The sequence below is a fragment of the Stomoxys calcitrans genome, chromosome 1 (genome assembly GCF_963082655.1).
Source record: "Stomoxys calcitrans chromosome 1, idStoCalc2.1, whole genome shotgun sequence".
Lineage (NCBI taxonomy): Eukaryota > Metazoa > Arthropoda > Insecta > Diptera > Muscidae > Stomoxys > Stomoxys calcitrans.
In genome coordinates, this window is record NC_081552.1 from 44,725,140 (window position 1) to 44,744,290 (window position 19,151).

Consider the following 19,151-nt stretch of genomic DNA (forward strand, 5'->3'; position numbering starts at 1 on the left):
TTAACTTTTCTGTTATCGCTTTTTAGCTCAACGATTTTCGTCAAAACAGTTTACAGAATTCCACTCTACAGGTATGCCGTTTTACTTAATGGGATTATGGTTGTTTTGGTATTGCAAGATATGCCGTTCTACCGTAATGGCATGATATTGGGTTGATGATCGCATATCGCGGAGCAGTGCATTTGTTTTCGACAAATTGCATTAATATATAAAATGTGACATTTACAGGCTTTTAGTATATATGGTATATATTATATGGCGAGCAAAGATAAAGCAAGTGTCGAACATTATTTTTACTATACTAAAATTACAAAGAATCAATAAAAGCGAAAAGGGTGGGAATTCGTAACAATAATCACGAACACTGTGAGTTAACCACCTACACTTGTATATGAAATATCTCAGAGTTTTTTTTGAGGATTGTTATTAATTGCCCAATTTGTGTGCAAATTTGATAAATTTTGGACCAATTTTGAAAAAATTACAAAAAAAAAAATCTTTGCGAGAGACAATTGTAGCGTATAATAATTTTTTATTTTGAATGTGAAAATTTAAATTTATAATTCGATAACATCTGCAATAGACTGAATATTCATACCCCACCGTGAAATCGATATGCCGAATCAGAAATAAAATGCCGCGAAACCATAATATAACAAAAATTGAGAATTTGATGTCAACGTACGATAAAAATCTGATTCTTAAATCGATTGCCTTTTTAAAAGGACTAATAATACATTTTTGTTGCTAAATCATATTGGCTTCGACTCCAACAATAGCATCCACGCCAACGAAAACCTAACAGCAACAACCTACAAAATATTGTAAAACGCCCTTAAAATCAAACGGCAGAAACTTGTGGAATTTGCATACTTCTTCCGCGGAATTATAAATGTCAACGTAAGGAGATCTGATCCACCGTAGCTACTAGAAGACGTCGGTCAGTTATTCATTTTTCAACTGAACCACCGGAGGAAACTACCCACAACACTTCAGCCATTACTTATACATCAGTAAGGCGGATTTAAAAAGGTGGTCTTACGCGAACAGATGTTAACAGCCGGTATGGTTTGACGGTATTAAGATGTCAGATTTTTGTTTGCGTTCTCTTTATTGTCGTCTTCTTTCTCGCATACTCTCTGCACGCACAAAAATTTTTTGTGTGTGTTGGCAAACCGTCGATCAGCTTGATGGCGAAATGGCGGATTGCACCATATGAATTGTGGTTTTTGTAAAAATGAGACCACCTTTAATTGTCTCGCCATGGATGCATACTATAATTTTTATTACATATCACACAATTTGCTCTCACACTTATTTTAACTGTTTTTATACCCTCCACCATAGGATGGGGATATACAAATTTCGTCATTCTGTTTGTAACTTCTCGAAATATTCCTTGAGACGAAAGCACGCTAACTTTGGAAGGAGTAAAGCAGTAAAGCTAACCGCTGGAAATTTTTTTACAAATACTTCTTATTAGTGTAGGTCGGTTGGGATTGTAAATGGGCCATATCGGTCCATGTTTTTATATAGCTGCCATATAAACCGATCTTGGATGTTTACTTCTTGAGTCACTAGAGGGCGCAATTCTTATCCGATGTGGTGTTTTGTTATGATCTACAACAGCTGTGTTAAGTGCGGTTCAAATCGGCCCATAACCTGATATAGCTGTCCTACAAACCGATCTGGGGTTTTGACTTCTTGAGCCTCTAGAGAATTGTTATCCGATTTGGCTGAAATGCATTGCAAGAGTTGTTTTATTATGACTTCCAACAACGGTGCTTAGTATGGTTCAAATCGGTTCATAACCTGATATAGCTGCCATATAAACCGATCTGGGATCTTGACTTCTTAAGGTCGCAATTATTATTCGATTTAGCTGAAATTTTGTACAACGACTTCTCTCATGACCTTTAACATACGTGTCAATTATGGTCTAAATCGGTCTATAGCCTGATATAGCTCCCATATAAACCGATCTCCCTATTTTACTTCTTGAGCCTCTAAAGAGCGCAATTTTTATTGGACTTGGTTGAAAAAATTTTACCCAACGACTTCTACTATGGTCTCAACATTCAATTCATTTTTGATCCAAATCGGACCTTAACTTGATATAGTTCCAATATCAAAGCAATGTTTTTTTTATTATATGTTTGCCTAATAAGAAACACCGGGAAAAGAACTCGACAAATGCGATCCATGGTGGAGAGTATATAGGATTCGGCCCGGCTGATCTTAGCACGCTTTTACTTGTTTTATATACATTTTTATATCGCTTTAAGAATATATTCAAATCTTAAGCCTATAGTTCTCAGCTCATTAGTTTTTATTGTGGTTCCAATAAAATCAGAAGCATTGCTAACATTGAAATATACTGATGAGTAATAACGGTTACAATTCCAGAGGCGGCCTTAACCGCATGCTTAAAATAATGCAAAGCATAAGTCTGGCTTAAGTGTTACACATATCAATGCTCGAAGTCTTAACAACAAAATGGATAAGTTTAGATATGGTTTCTGCAACTCTGGAGTGGACATTGTTTGTGTGTCTCAAACTTAGTTTCATTCCTCTGTTTGTGACAACATCTAAATATAATATTGCAGGATATAAGCTGTTAAGAGCTGATAGACAGTCTAATGCCGGTTTTGTGGCCATCTATATAAAAATTGGATTTAATTTTACCCTTACGCTTCGATCAAATTATGAATCCAATATGGAGTTCCTTTTCATTGAGCTTACTTTGCAAAACAAAGCAGCAGTCCTTTTAGGTTGTGTATACAGACCAAAAGCAGATGAGGCAGTGCTTGGAGTATTTGAGAGAAAGATTCTTCGTAAAATATATGGACCAGTTTGCGTTAACGGAGAATATAGGCGACGTATGAACCACGAGCTGTATGAGCTGTATGACGACGATAGCATAGTTACACGCATCAAAATACAACAACTGCGTTGGCTAGGTCATGTTGTCAGAATGGATGAAGAAGCTCCAGCAAAGAAGAAACCGGGAAGACCAAAAGCCCGATGGAAAGATCAAGTTGTGGGAGACACCTCGAAACTTGGTGTCAGAGATTTTAGAATGAGCGCAGAACGCTATTATATGTTCGGCTAGTGGAAGAATTATTCTGTCATAGCCAATTAAAGTAAAATAATTCAGACCAAACAACAACATCGATTTTGAATCAGTTCGAAACATTGAATCGCTATCTCTAAACTACAATGACGCCACAGCAACTTTAAGCTTGACAACTATCTTTTGTCGATGTCGATGACCAGCTTGAGTACCTCCAAAACAACAACAATATGATCTACAGCTATTGAGTCCCTATTAAAACTAAGGTAAACTAGGTAAATCATAAACAGCAGCCGTGGTTCAATATTGCAATTAAATGTTTAATCGAACAAAGAGATGATGCTTATCGAAGATGGCAACGGTTTAAAACGTCTGATCTGCATGCTATATTTAAATCTGCCAGACGAGCTGTGGTACGCAGCATTAATTTGACAAATACGAAAAAGTTTAAGTGTGCACTGTTTAATAAGTCAATATGGATAGCAATTCGTGATATCGGAATTGGAGCAAAACAATCCACTGTAAGAAACTTGATATATTGGGTTGCCTAAAAAGTAATTGCAGATTTTTTAAAAGAAGGTAAATGCAATTTTAATAAAACTTAGAATGAACTTTAATCAAATATATAATTGTCATTTTGTTCGATAACCTTTTGCCATCTTCCTGGCAAATTTAGTATTCCACTCTCATAGAACTTCTGGCCTTTATCTGCAAAAAACTGAACCAAGTGCGATTTTATAGCCTCATCATTGCCGAAAGTTTTACCATTTAAGGAGTCTGATGGTGCAAGGTCAGGGCTATATGGTGGATGCATCAAAAGTTCCCAGCCAAGCTCACTCAGTTTTTGGCGAGTGACCAAAGATGTGTGTGGTCTAGCGTTGTCCTGGTGGAACATGACATCTTTACGATTGACCAATTCTGGTCGCTTCTCCTTGATGGCTGTATTCAATTTGTCCAATTGTTCACAGTAAACATCCGAATTAATCGTTTGGTTCCTTGGAAGCAGCAGCAGCATAACCTTCTTTTGGTGGATATCAGCCTTTGAAGTGGTTTGAGCTGGTTCACCATGCTTGGACCATGATCGTTTTCGACTAACGTTGTTGTAAACAATCCATTTTTCATCTCCAGTTATAATTCGTTATATAAACGGATCGAATTCATTGCGTTTAAGGTGCATATCACAAGCGTTGATTCGGTTTGTTAAATGAATTTCTTTCCATATTAAAATTGACGCCAAACAAACAAATGTAAACAAAATTTCGCGCACTTTTTTCTAAAGCAAGCTAAAAGTAACAGCTGATAACTGACAGAAGAAAGAATGCAATTACAGAGTCACAAGCCGTTGAAAAAATTTGTCAACGCCGACTATATGAAAAATCCGCAATTACTTTTTGGGCAGCCCAATAAATAACTTAAACGAACATTTCATAGCAGTGAATAATTCCAACACTTTCTCCAATTTCCACTTCTATCTTCATACTGCACCCACTGAAAATGGGATTTATTTCGCTGTGTCGATAGATGGATGTCATCGAAAGCATTTTTGCAATTAAATCTAACGCAGTGGGTACCGATGAATCAAATCCTTTTTTTATAAAACATGTTGTACTGAAGCTTGTACCTCATATTACGCATCTGCTAAACAACATAATAACAAAGTCCACTTTTCCTAGAAAATGGAAACTAGCTAAAATTATCCAATACCCAAATCAAACAACGAATTTCAACCCATAGCAATTCTACCATTTAGAACATTTGCTAAACTCTCAGATATCATGGTTTTTAAAAAACGGAAAACCTATTGACTGAAAACAATCAGGATTTAGAAAGAAGAGAATCTGCACCATCACTTTTATCGATGTCGTTGAAGATCTTCGCCAACACCAGGATAATAACATGACATCCATTCTCATTTTTTTAGATCACAGCCAGGCCTTCGACACGGTTAATTACTACATATATCTTGTTGTCGAAACTTAAGAAACATTTTTATTTTTCCGACTCAGCATGTAATCTTATACTATCCTACTTGTCAAATCGGTCTCAGTGTTTTGTTTTAGGCAAGAAAAAGTATCGGTCAATAAATGTACTACGAGACGTATCCTCTGGGTCCATTCTCGGCCTTCTGTTATTTACTCTTTATATACCTTACCGATGTTCCTGAGACATGTAATATACAAATGTATGCTGATGATGTACAACTATACGCAATTACCACAACCGCCAATATTAGCGACTGTATAACTAAAATCAACAATGATTTGAAAGCGAATTCTGAAAGGGCAAATAATAACTGTTTGATTGTTAATCTATCAAAATCGAAGCTTATTGGAATTGGCAAAACTCAACCATCTCAAACAAACATCGAATAAAGAATATCGGACTCAACAATCGAGCGATTGTTTAACATTCAATACTAAATTGACATGGACAAACCACATCAATCGAGCTTTGGGAAAAGTACATGGAATGTTAAGAAATTTGTGGGCTGTACTATCATGTACTCCTCAAAGTATTCGAACGCTGCTTGCTAAGATTGTTATTCAATTCCAACCCTGCTTTATGGATGTGAAGTCTTTGCATACTGCCACTATCAAGACTCTAGGATACTTAATGCAGCCTATAACCACATCGCACGTTACGTCTTTAATAATGCAAGGAGAGAGAGAGAGAGAGAGATAATATCCGAATTCTCGTACGAAATCTTCAACATACAATTCGATAATTTCCTAAAGGTCAGATGCCTTACACAATACATTCAAAAGAACCACCGTATCTCAGCAGAGGCAGCCTCTCCAGTAGAGGCAAGAAACTCATATTAGCGAGATTTGAAAGACTGTTCCGAACGGAACTTGGAACTCGCTCCCCATTGGAACTCGCTCCCCAATTAATTGCAACTGTTAAGCAATGCTTCGCTTTTAAAACTGAGCTTTTGTTACGCTTTATTTTTCATTCCAATCCGAAATATCAATTCATTATAAATTACAAGCTGTGGCACGTTACGTTGTAAATTTGCCCTGGCTAGCTCCTCCAGGATAGTATATTCTCAACCCGTAATTTCATGAGCGAACATATTAATTAGCATTTGAAGCCATCATCTTACATATAAAAATCAATTTGTGTTTGTTTGTTTGGGTGTTCCTTATAGACTCAAAAACGGCTGAACCGATTTTCTTGAAATTTTAGCAGATGGTGCATAATGATCCCGTGGTGAAAATAAGGTACTACATTTTTTGATATCTGAAGGGGGGCGGATCCATCCCCTTACCCTAATTTCCAGAAACGCCAGATCTCGGTAATGGGTGATGCGACTTAAGCGAAATTTTGTGTACTCTCTTATAGTAACCTAAAAACAAAAATTTGGTATCCAAATTTCTGATGGGGTCCCTAGGGGGAAGCCGCACCCCCCAAAACCTACCACATATATATTGGGTTGCCCAAAAAGTAATTGCGGACAGAAGAAAGAATGCAATTACAGAATCACAAGCTGTGAAAAAAATTTGTCAACGCCGACTATATGAAAAATCCGCAATTACTTTTTGGGCAACCCAATACATAGACCAATCATGACAATATGGGTCTCAAATGAAAGGTATTAAAGAGTAGAAAAAGTATCTGATATCCAATTGTCGAACTTAGTATTTGGGGACCACCTCAACCCCCAAAACACCCCTAAATCGGACATATTTACCGACCTTGGCAATATGGGACTCAAATGACAGCTATTTGCGAGTAGAATGCGAATGGTATCCAAATGTGGGACCAAGTTTCTGAGGGGGCACCCCTTCCCAAACAGGACTTATTTACTGATCATGGCAATATGGGGCTCAAATAAAAGGTAATTAAGTTTAAATATAAACCTGATATCCAAATGTGGGACCAAGTGTATGGGGGTTGTTTTTGGAATGGGCGGCCGCCCATTCCTCTTTACGAAAGAGAACTCAGCAATTCATATTAAATTCAATGTATTTTGGCATAGCCATCATAAATCTTAAAGTATATAAAGTATACGACACCTATCAATCTTTACATCAGCAAGAATGTATTCTGTGAAGTCCAAAATTTAAGTTGAATATTGAAATGTTTCTCACACATACATTCCCATATACATGTTATCCCAGCAAACTAATCGTTACGAAATTGTAAAGAAATCTGTACAAACTTCGGATTATTCTTCTGACTTTGGATCTGAAATCTTTACGAAAGTTATATGGAGTGGTTGACATATTTCGGAACAAAAGGTGGAAGTTTCGGAGAGAAATCGGAATAAATTCGTTCCTGTTTCAGAACGAAATCTGAAGAAAAGCCTTGGGAAATTCGGAAAGGGAAATTCCTTGTTGAAACTTCGTAAAGAGTTCTGAACGATTTTTTAAATAAACTTCGTTTTGAAATCGGACGTACTTTCCGAAACTTTGTAAAGAATTCTGAACGATTTCGGAAGTAATTTCGTAATGAAATCGGATGTTCCTCCCGAAACTTCGTAAAGAGTTCTGAACGAGTTTCGAACATAAAATAACGTTGCATGATTAAAATAACATAAAATAACTTTGTATGAAAAAAAAACCCCATCAGAAATCATTCAGAACTGTCGGAATTATAAAATTCCTTGAGATTAACAGTGCAGAAATCGTTCAGAATTTCTTCCGAACTGTCAAAAGAAAACTTGAAAAAAAACCCCATACGAAAATACGGTCAGAAATTGTTCAGAATTCTTTCAAAACTGTCGGAACTGGCGGAAGAAAAATTAAAAAAAGACCCATATGAAAAGGCGGTCATAAATCGTTCAGAATTCTTTCAGAACTGTCGGAACAAAAATTCCTTCAGAAAAATGTAAAAAAAACCATACGAAAAGGCAGCCAGGAATCGTTCAGAATTCTTTCAGAATAGCCGGAACAAAAATTCCATCAGAATGTCGAACAGAATTGGGAACGAATTCAGTAAGATCTTGTCGAAAGACTTCAGAATTTATCTGACATTAGTACCTCTAGTATATGGAAATGGAGAAAAAAAACTTAGTATGAATAATTGAAGTTTTATAAAGAGAAAAAAAAAAATACGGGTATGAGTACTTATATACTACATTTACAACATGCTACATGTGCTTCAATTTCATGTATACATTACCGAAAAAATTTACAAATTTGGCGAGCTTGGGACTCAAAAGCTGGGACGCAGTGGCAACCGCAACTCCCAATATGATTTAACAAGTTAAAAAATAACAATGTGCGCCTACGGCGACTTAAGGTTCGTTTCCTTCCTTTAAATCAAACACCTTATCTGCGACGAATTCACCGTCTGTCGGGGTAACAGGCTGCTGGCAGTGATTTGAATTAGTGGCTACAGATTTCGAAGCATTAATTTTAATTTCCCAAGACTTGTAGTAATCGTTTATAATTTTCAGGTGTGTGACAGCATTTCTAAGACCTAGAGCAGGCGATGTATAGTGAGAATAAATTCAGTAATCGTCGGCGTAGAGGATTGCTTTAGAGTTGTGAGTAGTGTGGGGAAAGTCATTAAGGAACAGATTGAACAGCAGCGGGGCTAGAACACTTCCCTGCGGTACTCCACTGTTTACTAGCCCTGAAGAATTCGAATGCCTTTGCAATGATCTTTAAGATTTTTGGTAATATCATTGTGGAACTTTACCAATGCGTGTTTTGTAGAATGACTTCGTTTTAAACCATATTGAATGTCTGAGATTGGGTTGATTACGAAATCGTCTTTAATTTTCTCTTTTAGAATGTGCTCGAAACCCACGTTGGACAATAAAGAAATTGTTCGAAAATCATCTGCAGTTTCGCTATTTGGTTTCTTTTTGATTGGAACAATTTTGGCTATCTTCCAATCGTTGGGGTAGTAACCGTTTTTAATACAATTGTTGTATAGTGATGTGAGTAATTTAAGCATAGAATCTGGAAATTTCTTTATTATAAAATTTGTTATTGCATCAATGCCATTGGATTTTTTATTGTTCAAAAAATTAATAAAATTTTTTTATTTTCTCAGAATTCGTGAAGTGAAAGTTGTCAGGATTTTCAAGAGCATTACAGTTTTCATCAAACATGTAAATGTGATTGGGGACAACACTGATGCAGGAAGATATTTTTTCATCAAGATCAGGAACAGAGGCCTATTGTTTCCGGAATTGTTTCGCGGAAGGAAGATGAATAGAAAAATTTGGAATTGCTCAGCAGTATCATTGCGGCTTGTGAAGATATTGCCATTGTGTTGCAGATGCTGGCAAAAGGGAGGTCTTTTTTTCCTGTAATGGCGTATGTTTCTTTGAAGGCGCATGGACCAGGTTTGATATTTGACAATTTGGTGTTGAACAATTTAGCTTGATCTAGGTTAGGTTGAAAAGAGGGTGCAGATATTAATCCGCCCCATGACACTATGAACATGCACCTAAGCCAGTAATCGGCTTGTTGTGCGCTCTAGAAACTATAAAGTAACCTCTAAAAAGGATATTTTAAGTTAGGAATTCCGTGTTACTTACAAAATCTTTAAGTGTTTTCAATACCACAACCCTAAGTTGGTTCATGTCTGGTATTGTGTCTCCACCTAAGTGTCGGTATCTGTTAGACGCAAAATCCGGGCAATGACAAAGGAAATGCTCCAACGTCTCATCATCTTCTCCGTATGCCCTACACATGCTATCACTTGCTGCGCCGATTTTACATAGGTGAGCTCGTAGTCCTATGTATCCCGTTATGATACCAATAGCTACACTGACCTCCTTCTTGCTTTCTTTCAGTAATAGACTCGTCTTCTTACGATCTGGATCCCCCCATATGATTTTCGGCGTCCTACCGACCGTTTCGCTGTTCCACAATGTTGCATGCGCATTCGTCGCCCACTCCCTTAACTCGGACTGCGTCGAAAGGTTTCGGGTTAACCAAGTTTATTGACGGCAGTCCTCTGGCCTTTACCGCCAAACCGTCTGCCCTTTCATTTCCCCTTACGCCGTTATGGCCCGCAGTAACATCCTCAGAGAAGGTGTTAATCTCCATATTAGTTTTTATCTTTATTAAAAAGGCGCAAAAACTCTGTTTTGGCCTCTGCTCCAATGCAAGTTCTTGTGGTTCGAGGACATAACTGACAAGTCTCATAGGTTCTTCTACGAAGGACGGTTTACTTTGTCGTGTTTTTGCTGAATAGTGGTTGGCTGAAGCAAGCTAGCGAAAGATTTTCCTGGAGATCTTAATGAAATTTGGAGAACATTATTTACATTTCGTGAAGCAACAGCTCTCTGGTCTATTGCAGCATTCAAACGCTGCTTTCTTGCAGCTGCATATTTTTTATATATTGGACACCCTCTCCAGTTTACTGGGTGTCCTGGTGCATCACAATTCTTACAATAGGGATGCGACGAATCCGAACGAATTCTTCGGCACTCACCTGGAGCATGATCTTGATCACATTTGACGCATCTATACGCGGAGTTGCAATTTCGGGATATGTGACCCCAGCTTTGATATCTGTGGCATTGGATGTCACTGTCCTTCTCGTTTTTGGGTTTCTTCCACGAAATGTCTTTGTGTTGAATACCTTTGATATGCGCTACGTAACCTATTTTTTCCCAGGGTATAATATCACCAAGGAAAGACCGGTGTCTGTATTTTCCTTCACTGATGTAGGCGTTTTAAATTTTTTCAAGGTGGAAACCGTATCCGGGAACTTTTTATCCAGTTCTTCTTTTATAAGGGTAGTATCAAAATCAAGATATAATCCCCTTACGATCAATGAAACCTGCTTCATTTCCTTTGGAGTAAAGGAATATGAATGAATATTATTCGCCTTTAAAAGTTTGTTTTTGTTTAAATTTTTGACTTTAAAGGAGATGTCAGGAATGGTATCTTTCAGTTTATCCACTTATGTTTTAATATTTACATTAAAACACAAAAATCGGCGGGCACCATTTAGTCTTTGATGGATCTTTCAGTACCACTTGTACGGGATGTGTTCGTATTATCTAAGTCACAATTTTTTTATAGCGCGTTTTGACAGTTGTTCGTGTGAAAAGTCAAAATCAGTACTAGGTTCTTGCCATTGTAAGCGCTTGTTGTAAAGTCGATGCCAACTCTTCTTTCACTGCATCGTACTGCATGTCAGGAGGTGAAAATCAAGGCATCTTAATTGCAAGAAGAAAAATGCACAGGATGTCTGAAAAGATCAATATTTTATTTTTTTAAACAATAATAAATCAGAAAAAATTAAGTCGAAAACAGAAAACTTTGAAGGTTGCCAAAGTTTTTTCCGTAGGATCAACCCCAAAATAAATTTGCCTTATTACCATCGATACCTATACATCGTGTCGTAATGTAAATAAAATGGTCGTACCGTTTCACTTCTTAAATTTTATGCATGATTACTAATCACTTTTAATGTTCATTAAAAGTAAAATAATGTTTTTTGGATTGTATTTTTTTAACTTATTTATTTATTTTATTCTATTCTATTCTATTTTATTTTATTTTATTTTATTTTATTTTATTTTATTTTATTTTATTTTATTTTATTTTATTTTATTTTATTTTATTTTATTTTATTTTATTTTATTTTATTTTATTTTATTTTATTTTATTTTATTTTATTTTATTTTATTTTATTTTATTTTATTTTATTTTATTTTATTTTATTTTATTTTATTTTAATTTATTTTATTTTATTTTATTTATTTTATTTATTTTATTTTATTTTATTTTATTTTATTTTATTTTATTTTATTTTATTTTATTTTATTTTATTTTATTTTATTTTATTTTATTTTATTTTATTTTATTTTATTTTATTTAATTTTATTTAATTTTATTTAATTTAATTTAATTTAATTTAATTTAATTTAATTTAATTTTATTTTATTTTATTTTATTTTATTTTATTTTATTTTATTTTATTTTATTTTATTTTTTAATTATTACTATAATCTAATAATCTTTTATATAGTACAGCCAATTATAAGATTTTAAATCTAGTTGTACTAGTAATGCCATTAATAAACAAAGTTTCATTCTGGAGATTGCTTAGAGATCAAACTTATCGAAAGATATTGCTGTATTTTTTAATATCGTCATCGAATTTGATCTATTTTGTCGTAAATCTAAAATCGAATTTCATATCGGAAATTAAAAAAAAAAAAAAAACAATTAAGCGCCATTTTAAGGGTCAAATTCCCCACCGTGCGCTATAAACACAAAATCAGCAGGAGCTGGATAAACGAAATTTGGTTGTGGATAAGAGTCTGTCTCTGCCTTTGCACCCCGGAGCTATTGCATCATTTCGAGGGACCATTTACATCTTGGGAGTCTGCTTCTCTTGCGAGAAATACCTTGTGGCACAGCCCAGCACACCAAAACACATTAACCGAGAAATTTCAGGTTCCGGCGAAAAAGAGACAAATTAGATCCCTAGTAGTCTAAATGGAAGCGTGTTGTCCTCCCCTCTTATAGGTGTGGGTGCCTTGGCACCTGTAGGCGAGAGTAATGCTTCAAGCGCACAACTAGTCGTTACGAGCTCACTTATATAAAATCAGTGCGTCAAGCGATAGCATGTGTAGGGCATGCGGGGAAGATGATGAGACGTTGAAGCATTTTCTTTGTTATTGCCCGGCTTTCGCGTCTAACAGATACCGGCACTTAGGTGGAGCCACAATACCAGACATGAACCAACTTAGGGGAGTGGTATTGAAAACAATAAAGGATTTTGTAAGTATACACGGAATTCCTAAAAATTAATTAATTCCTTAAAACTTTTTTTTTGAGACGTTACTTTGTAGTTTTTAGAGCGCACAACAAGCCGATTACTGGCTTAGGTGTATGTCGATAGTGTCATGGGGCGGATTAATATCTGCACCCTTTTTTCAACCTAACCTAACCTAGGTCCCTGGTTAGAGTGATGGAGGTTATTTTGCTTGACCAGCAGCAACCATGTGGGCAGAGCATATCAAATTTATCCACCAACATTACATTAAGAACACGAGACAAACTTTTCATAGACGTTTGCAAAATTGTCTGCGTGAAATAGCCATAAAGGAGAAACACAAGCCAATTGCGCGGCCGGCTGGACATCAGGCGAAGAAGGAGAAACGACTGATGCGCCCTACTCTTTTAGAGCGGAGTTGAGGGCTTAGGCCAGTGACAATACATTGGATTTTGACGGAGGTGGTTCGTCGATGCTCACATGTGGATGTCCTCCGCAGGATGATGGGACGATAAAGGATACCGCGGCAGTTTCGGACTTTGAAGCAATGAGGAGTGCCCCGTGACAGGCGCTGAATTATATATTCGATCTTATGCCTTTAGACCTTTATGTTGGGTGAGTGGCAACGAAAATCGTCCTTAGTCTGAGGAGGTCGGGAACCTGGCATTACTCAAACTATAGACATTCTTAGACTATATGCAGCTCAATGGATTATGTATCAGGAATGTCCTTCCTTGCTAATTGGCTGAGCATGTATTTAGCGGAAAGGGATCTCCGGGGTGGGGATAACCCTGCATATCCAAAAAACCTTCTGTTTACTCGCCTCCATGCAATTTAAACCCAAATTGTATGGAGGACCCATGCAATTTAAACCCAATTTGTATGGAGGCAGGGTGCATGAGCTTCTTGGAACTAGCTTTCTGGATGGATGTGCCATCTTGTAGATGGAGGTCTTTGCCATCCTGAAGGCACTGGACTATTGCTGTATACGTGGAAAATAAGACGGCTCTAAAGGAGCTGGCATATGGCCATGCAAGATTGGGATTGTATGGGCAAGGTTGTCGGGCTTTGCTGGGTTCCGGAGCCGTGCGGCCGGTGGGGTCGCCTGTTATGGATCGAGCTTCTTGGTAGGGTGGACGCTTTCTACCATAACAAATTACGCGTGCATTGTTAAAGCGAGTTGCTGAGAGGTCAAAGCCTTATGGCCGTATCTTTCGCGGAACAGGACGTTAATCTTAATTGCAGTACAGAGGGCAAAGAAATAACAAGTAAAAGTGTGCTAAGTTCGGCCGGGCCGAATCTTGGGAACCCACCGCCATGGATTCTGCTAAAAATGTAAACGTAATAAATTAAGTTGTAGGGCATAATTTTATTCTACATATCAAACTTCTGTCAAACCAGCAAATATTGAAGCTTCCAGGGGCCGAACAAGGATCATCGAGAGACCGGTTTATATGGAAGCTATATCAGGTTATAGACTGATTTTGGCCGTACTTGGCACAGTTGTTGGAAGTCATAACAAAAGACCACATGTATAATTTCAGCCTAATCGGACAAAAATTGCGGCTTGTAAAGGTTCAGGAAGTCTAATTTGGCGATCGGTTTATATGGGAGCTATACCAGGTTATAAACCGATTTGGACCGTATTTGGCACATTTGTGGCTTCCAGGGGCCCAAGAAGTCAAATCGGGAGACCGGTTTATATGGAAGCTATATCAGGTTATAGACTGATTTTGGCCGTACTTGGCAGTATTTGGAAGTCATAACAAAAGACTACATGCAAAATTTCAGCCACACCGAACAAAAATTGCGGCTTGTAAAAGTTTTGGAAGTCAAATCGGGCGATCGGTTTATATGGGAGCTATATCAGGTTTTAAACCGATTTTACACAGTTATTGGAAGTCATAACATAACACCAAGTGCAAAATTTCAGCCAAATCGTTTGCGGCTTCCAGGGGTTCAAGAAGTCATATCGGGAGATCGGTTTATATGGGAGGTATATCCGGTTATTCACCGATTTGGACCGTAGTTGTTGGAAGTCATAACGGAACACTACATGCAAAATGTCAGCCAAATCGGATGAAAATTGCGGTTTCCAGGAGCTCAAGAAGTCAAATCTGGAGATCGGTTTATATGGGAACCTGATCCGATAATGCCCATTTGCAATCCCTAACAGTCTACATTGATATTAAGTATCTGTATTATTTGCGGTTGGGAGTTCCCTATCATAACTAAATTCAAGTCATCCTTAGGTTTAAATGAAATGTAAGCGCCACCTATTATTCAAAATATTAGTGGTTTCGCTGAGGTTGTTGTCAAAGGTAGATTGGTGAGCAAGAGGGCAGTAATCATTTGAAAAGTCATCATATTGACGTTTTAGATTCAAGAAAATAAAAAAAAAAACAAAATTTTTTTGGCGCCACCTTTTGATATTTAATTTTATGTGTTCCTAAAAGTATGTTATAAAAATCAAATGCTTAGAGCAAACGTAATGTATGACGTTACGAGCATCATAAGCACATGTAAAAACAAAAAAAGGAAGGAAGATAGAATGAAGAAAAAAATATATATGTTACTGAAATTCTATGCATCTTTACTTTTCGTATTTCAAAAATATTTTTAAATTAAAAATTTAATTGACAATAAATTTGTTTCTATTAAAAAAATAATTGATTCAATAATTTTTCAAATTGAATATGACTTTTTTCAAAAACAATTGTGACTGAAATTTTTGTAATTTTCAATTAAAAAACTGACTTAATTAATTTTTTTTAACCTGAAATGTTTTGTAATTTTAATTTAAAATTTTTTTTGTTTTGTTGATTCAATAATTTTTTAATCGAATCTTATAAAATGTTGAAATGTCGTGCTTGAGTAAATTCAATTAAAGGCTATAGTGTCCCCTACAATATAATGGGAAGGAGATTTCAAAGACGTCTCACATTTCGACAAATTTATATCAATATCATGGCAGCCGGTTATACGTGTCGGATTAACTCGATGGAGTCCTTCATCGGCCAAGGGCTGCCTCCTCAGTGCACATCACACTACGGCAACAACATAAGGCCGACACCCGAAAATTGTTGGAGAACCTCGCGGGGAATTTTTTTATGCGGGTGGCCATGCAAGTCCTTGTTCCAGGTACACATCTGTCTATCAAATATAGAAATTAATTGGAATTTTCAAAAAATTACTATAATTTTTTATTGATCAAATTTCCATTATTTTTATACCCACCACCATAGGTTGGGGGTATACTAATCTAGTCATTCCGTTTGTGACACTTCGAAATATTGATCTAGCACCACATAAGGTATATATATTCTTGATCGTCTCGACATCCCGAGTCGATTCAGCCATGCCCGTCGGTCCGTCTGTCGAAATTACCATAGCGGTCGAACGCGCAAAACCTCTAGGGCTTGAAATTTTGCACAGATTTGGATATAGTTCCCATATAAACCAATCTCTGTTATGAGTGTCAACCACGGAGCTAATTGCGGTCCAAATAGGTCTATAACCGGATATAGCTCCCATATAAATCGATCTCCCGATTTGACTTCTCGAGAGCTTGGAAGCCTCAATTTTCATCCGATTTGGCTAAAAGTTTTGCCCGATTTGGATGAAATTTTGAACATAGTATTCCGTTTTGACTTCCAACAATTGTGCCAAGTACGGTCCAAAACATGCCGCGATTTTTATATGATTTGGTTGAAATTTTGCATATAGTGTTCTATTATGACTTTCAACAACTGTGCCAAGTACGGTCCAAATCGTTCTATAACCTGGTATAGCTCCCATATAAACCGGCCCCTCGATTATCTTTGTTCGTTTCCTAGAAGCTTTAATTTTTGCTGGTTTGATAGAAGTTTGGTATGTAAAATAAAATTAAGCCCTTTAATTAAATTAATTTTGCATGCTTTTTTAGCAGAATCCATGGTGGTGGGTTCCCAAGATTCGGCCCGGCCGAACTTAGCGCACTTTTGCTTGTTTTAATTGATCCAATTAAAAAATTAATTGATTTATATTCCTTTAAAGTATTTATATTCCTGATCGTCGCAAAAATCTAAGAATTTCTAGCCATGTCTGTCCGTCTGTCTGTTGAAATCAAGCTTCAGTCTTTAAACGTAGAGATATTGAGCTAAAACTTTGCACAGATTCTTTTTTTGTCCATAGACAGGTCAAGTTCCGAAGATGGTCTATATCGGACTATATCTTGATATAGCCCCCATATAGACCGATCTACCGATTTAGGGTCTTAGGCCCATAAAAAACATATTTTTATTCGATTTTGCTGAAATTTGAGACAGTAAGTTTTGTTAGGCCACTCGACATCCTTCTTCAGGTTTGGGCCTGATCGATCTAGATTTGGATGTAGCTGCCATAAAGTCCGATCTCTCGATTTAAGGTCTTGGGCCTTTAGAACGGTGCATTTTTTGTGGGATTTCGCTGAAATTTGGGACAGTGAGTTGTGTTAGACTCTTCGATATCCCTCTTGAAGATGGCCCAGATCGGTCCAGATTTGGATATAGCTGCCATATAAACTGATTTCTTGATTTAAGGTCTTGGCCCCACAAAAGGCCCATTTATTTCGCTGAAATTTGGGACAGTGACTTATGTTAGGCTTCCCGACATCCGTGTCCTGTATGTTTCAGATCGGTCTATATTTGGACAGTGACTTGTATATATAAGACCACTCAATGTCCGTGCCGAATTCGGTCCAAATCGGACCATATTTGGATATAGCTGCTATAATAATGAATTTTTCGCCGGATAATGACGAAAGGTGGTTTACATATATACCAGAGGTGTTGGGTATCCAAAGTTCGGCCCGGCCGAACTTAATTCCTATTTACTTGTTTTAATTGAAAATTTTTTCAATTACTTTTTCAAAAACGGTAATTGATATTATTACATTCGTGAGTGAAGCAGTTTCAATTAAAATTTAATTGGATCAATTAATTTTGTGATTGAAACCCATTTTTATTTTTTTCTGTGTAATAAAGCTTTTGAAAAATCTTTTGTATTTTTCAAATAAGAAGCAAACTAAAATTTTTAATGACAAATCAAATACTAAGTTCGACAACACTGAAAATCCTTTGTATTTTCGAAACTTAAAAAATTATTCCTGAATTAAAGAGCAATCAAATCTTCACAGTTTTCTTTGAAAGAAATCGCAAAAGTCTTTGTTTTGCGTATATGTGAACTTCAAGGCTGAAAATGCTGTAACTCTATTTTAACTATTTTTTAATTCTTCGAGCAAAGGGGTTAAATAAAAAGCCTTCTGAAATTTGTAATTTTTGTTCATCAAAAGTTGAGTATACTGTAGTGAAGTTTATGACAAAAAATGCGATTACTTCAATTCCTGTATGTTTTCCTTAATAACAAGCTCAAAATCTCACAAATCATCGGGTTCATCAAATATACTTTTTTTTATACTTTTTTTCTAAAGCAAGCTAAAAGTAACAGCTGACAACTGACAGAAGAAAGAATGCAATTACAGAGTCACAAGCTGTGAAAAAAATTGTCAACGCCGACTATATGAAAAATCCGCAATTACTTTTTGGGCAACCCAATATTTCAGTTCATTTGGATAAGAATTGCGCCTTGTAGGCGCTCAAGAAGCAAAATCGGGAGATCGATTCAGACCATATTGGACACGTATATTGAAGGTTATGGGAGAAGCCGTTGTACAAAATTTCTGCCAAATCGGATAAGAAGTGCGCCCTCTAGAGGCTCAAGAAGTCAAGATCCCAGATCGGTTTATATGGCAGCTACATCAGGTTATGTACCTATTTGCGCCATACTTAACAACGTTATTGGAAGTCATAACAAAACACCTCGTGCAAAATTTCGGCCAAATCGGAAGAGAATTATGCCTTCTAGAGGCTCAAGAAGTCAAGACCCAAGATCGGTTTATATGGCAGCTATATCAAAACATGGACCAATTTGGCCCGTTAACAATACCAACCGACCTACATTAATAAAAAGTATTTGTGCAAAATTTCAAGCGGCTAGCTTTACTCCTTCGAAAAATAGCGTGATTTCGACAGACAGGCGGACGGGCGGACAGACATACATACTATACTAGCTGACCCGGGCCCGCTCCGCTGCGCCTTCTTTTACTTTATATGGAACAAAAGTTTCCTTGGAATATTTTTTTTCGACAATTAAAGAGCTTTTAGTGAAATACCATACTACGAATATAAAGGGTGATTTTTTTGAGGTTAGGATTTTCATGCATTAGTATTTGACAGATCACGTGGGATTTCAGACATGGTGTCAAAGAGAAAGATGCTCAGTATGCTTTGACATTTCATCATGAATAGACTTACTAACGAGCAACGCTTGCAAATCATTGAATTTTATTACCAAAATCAGT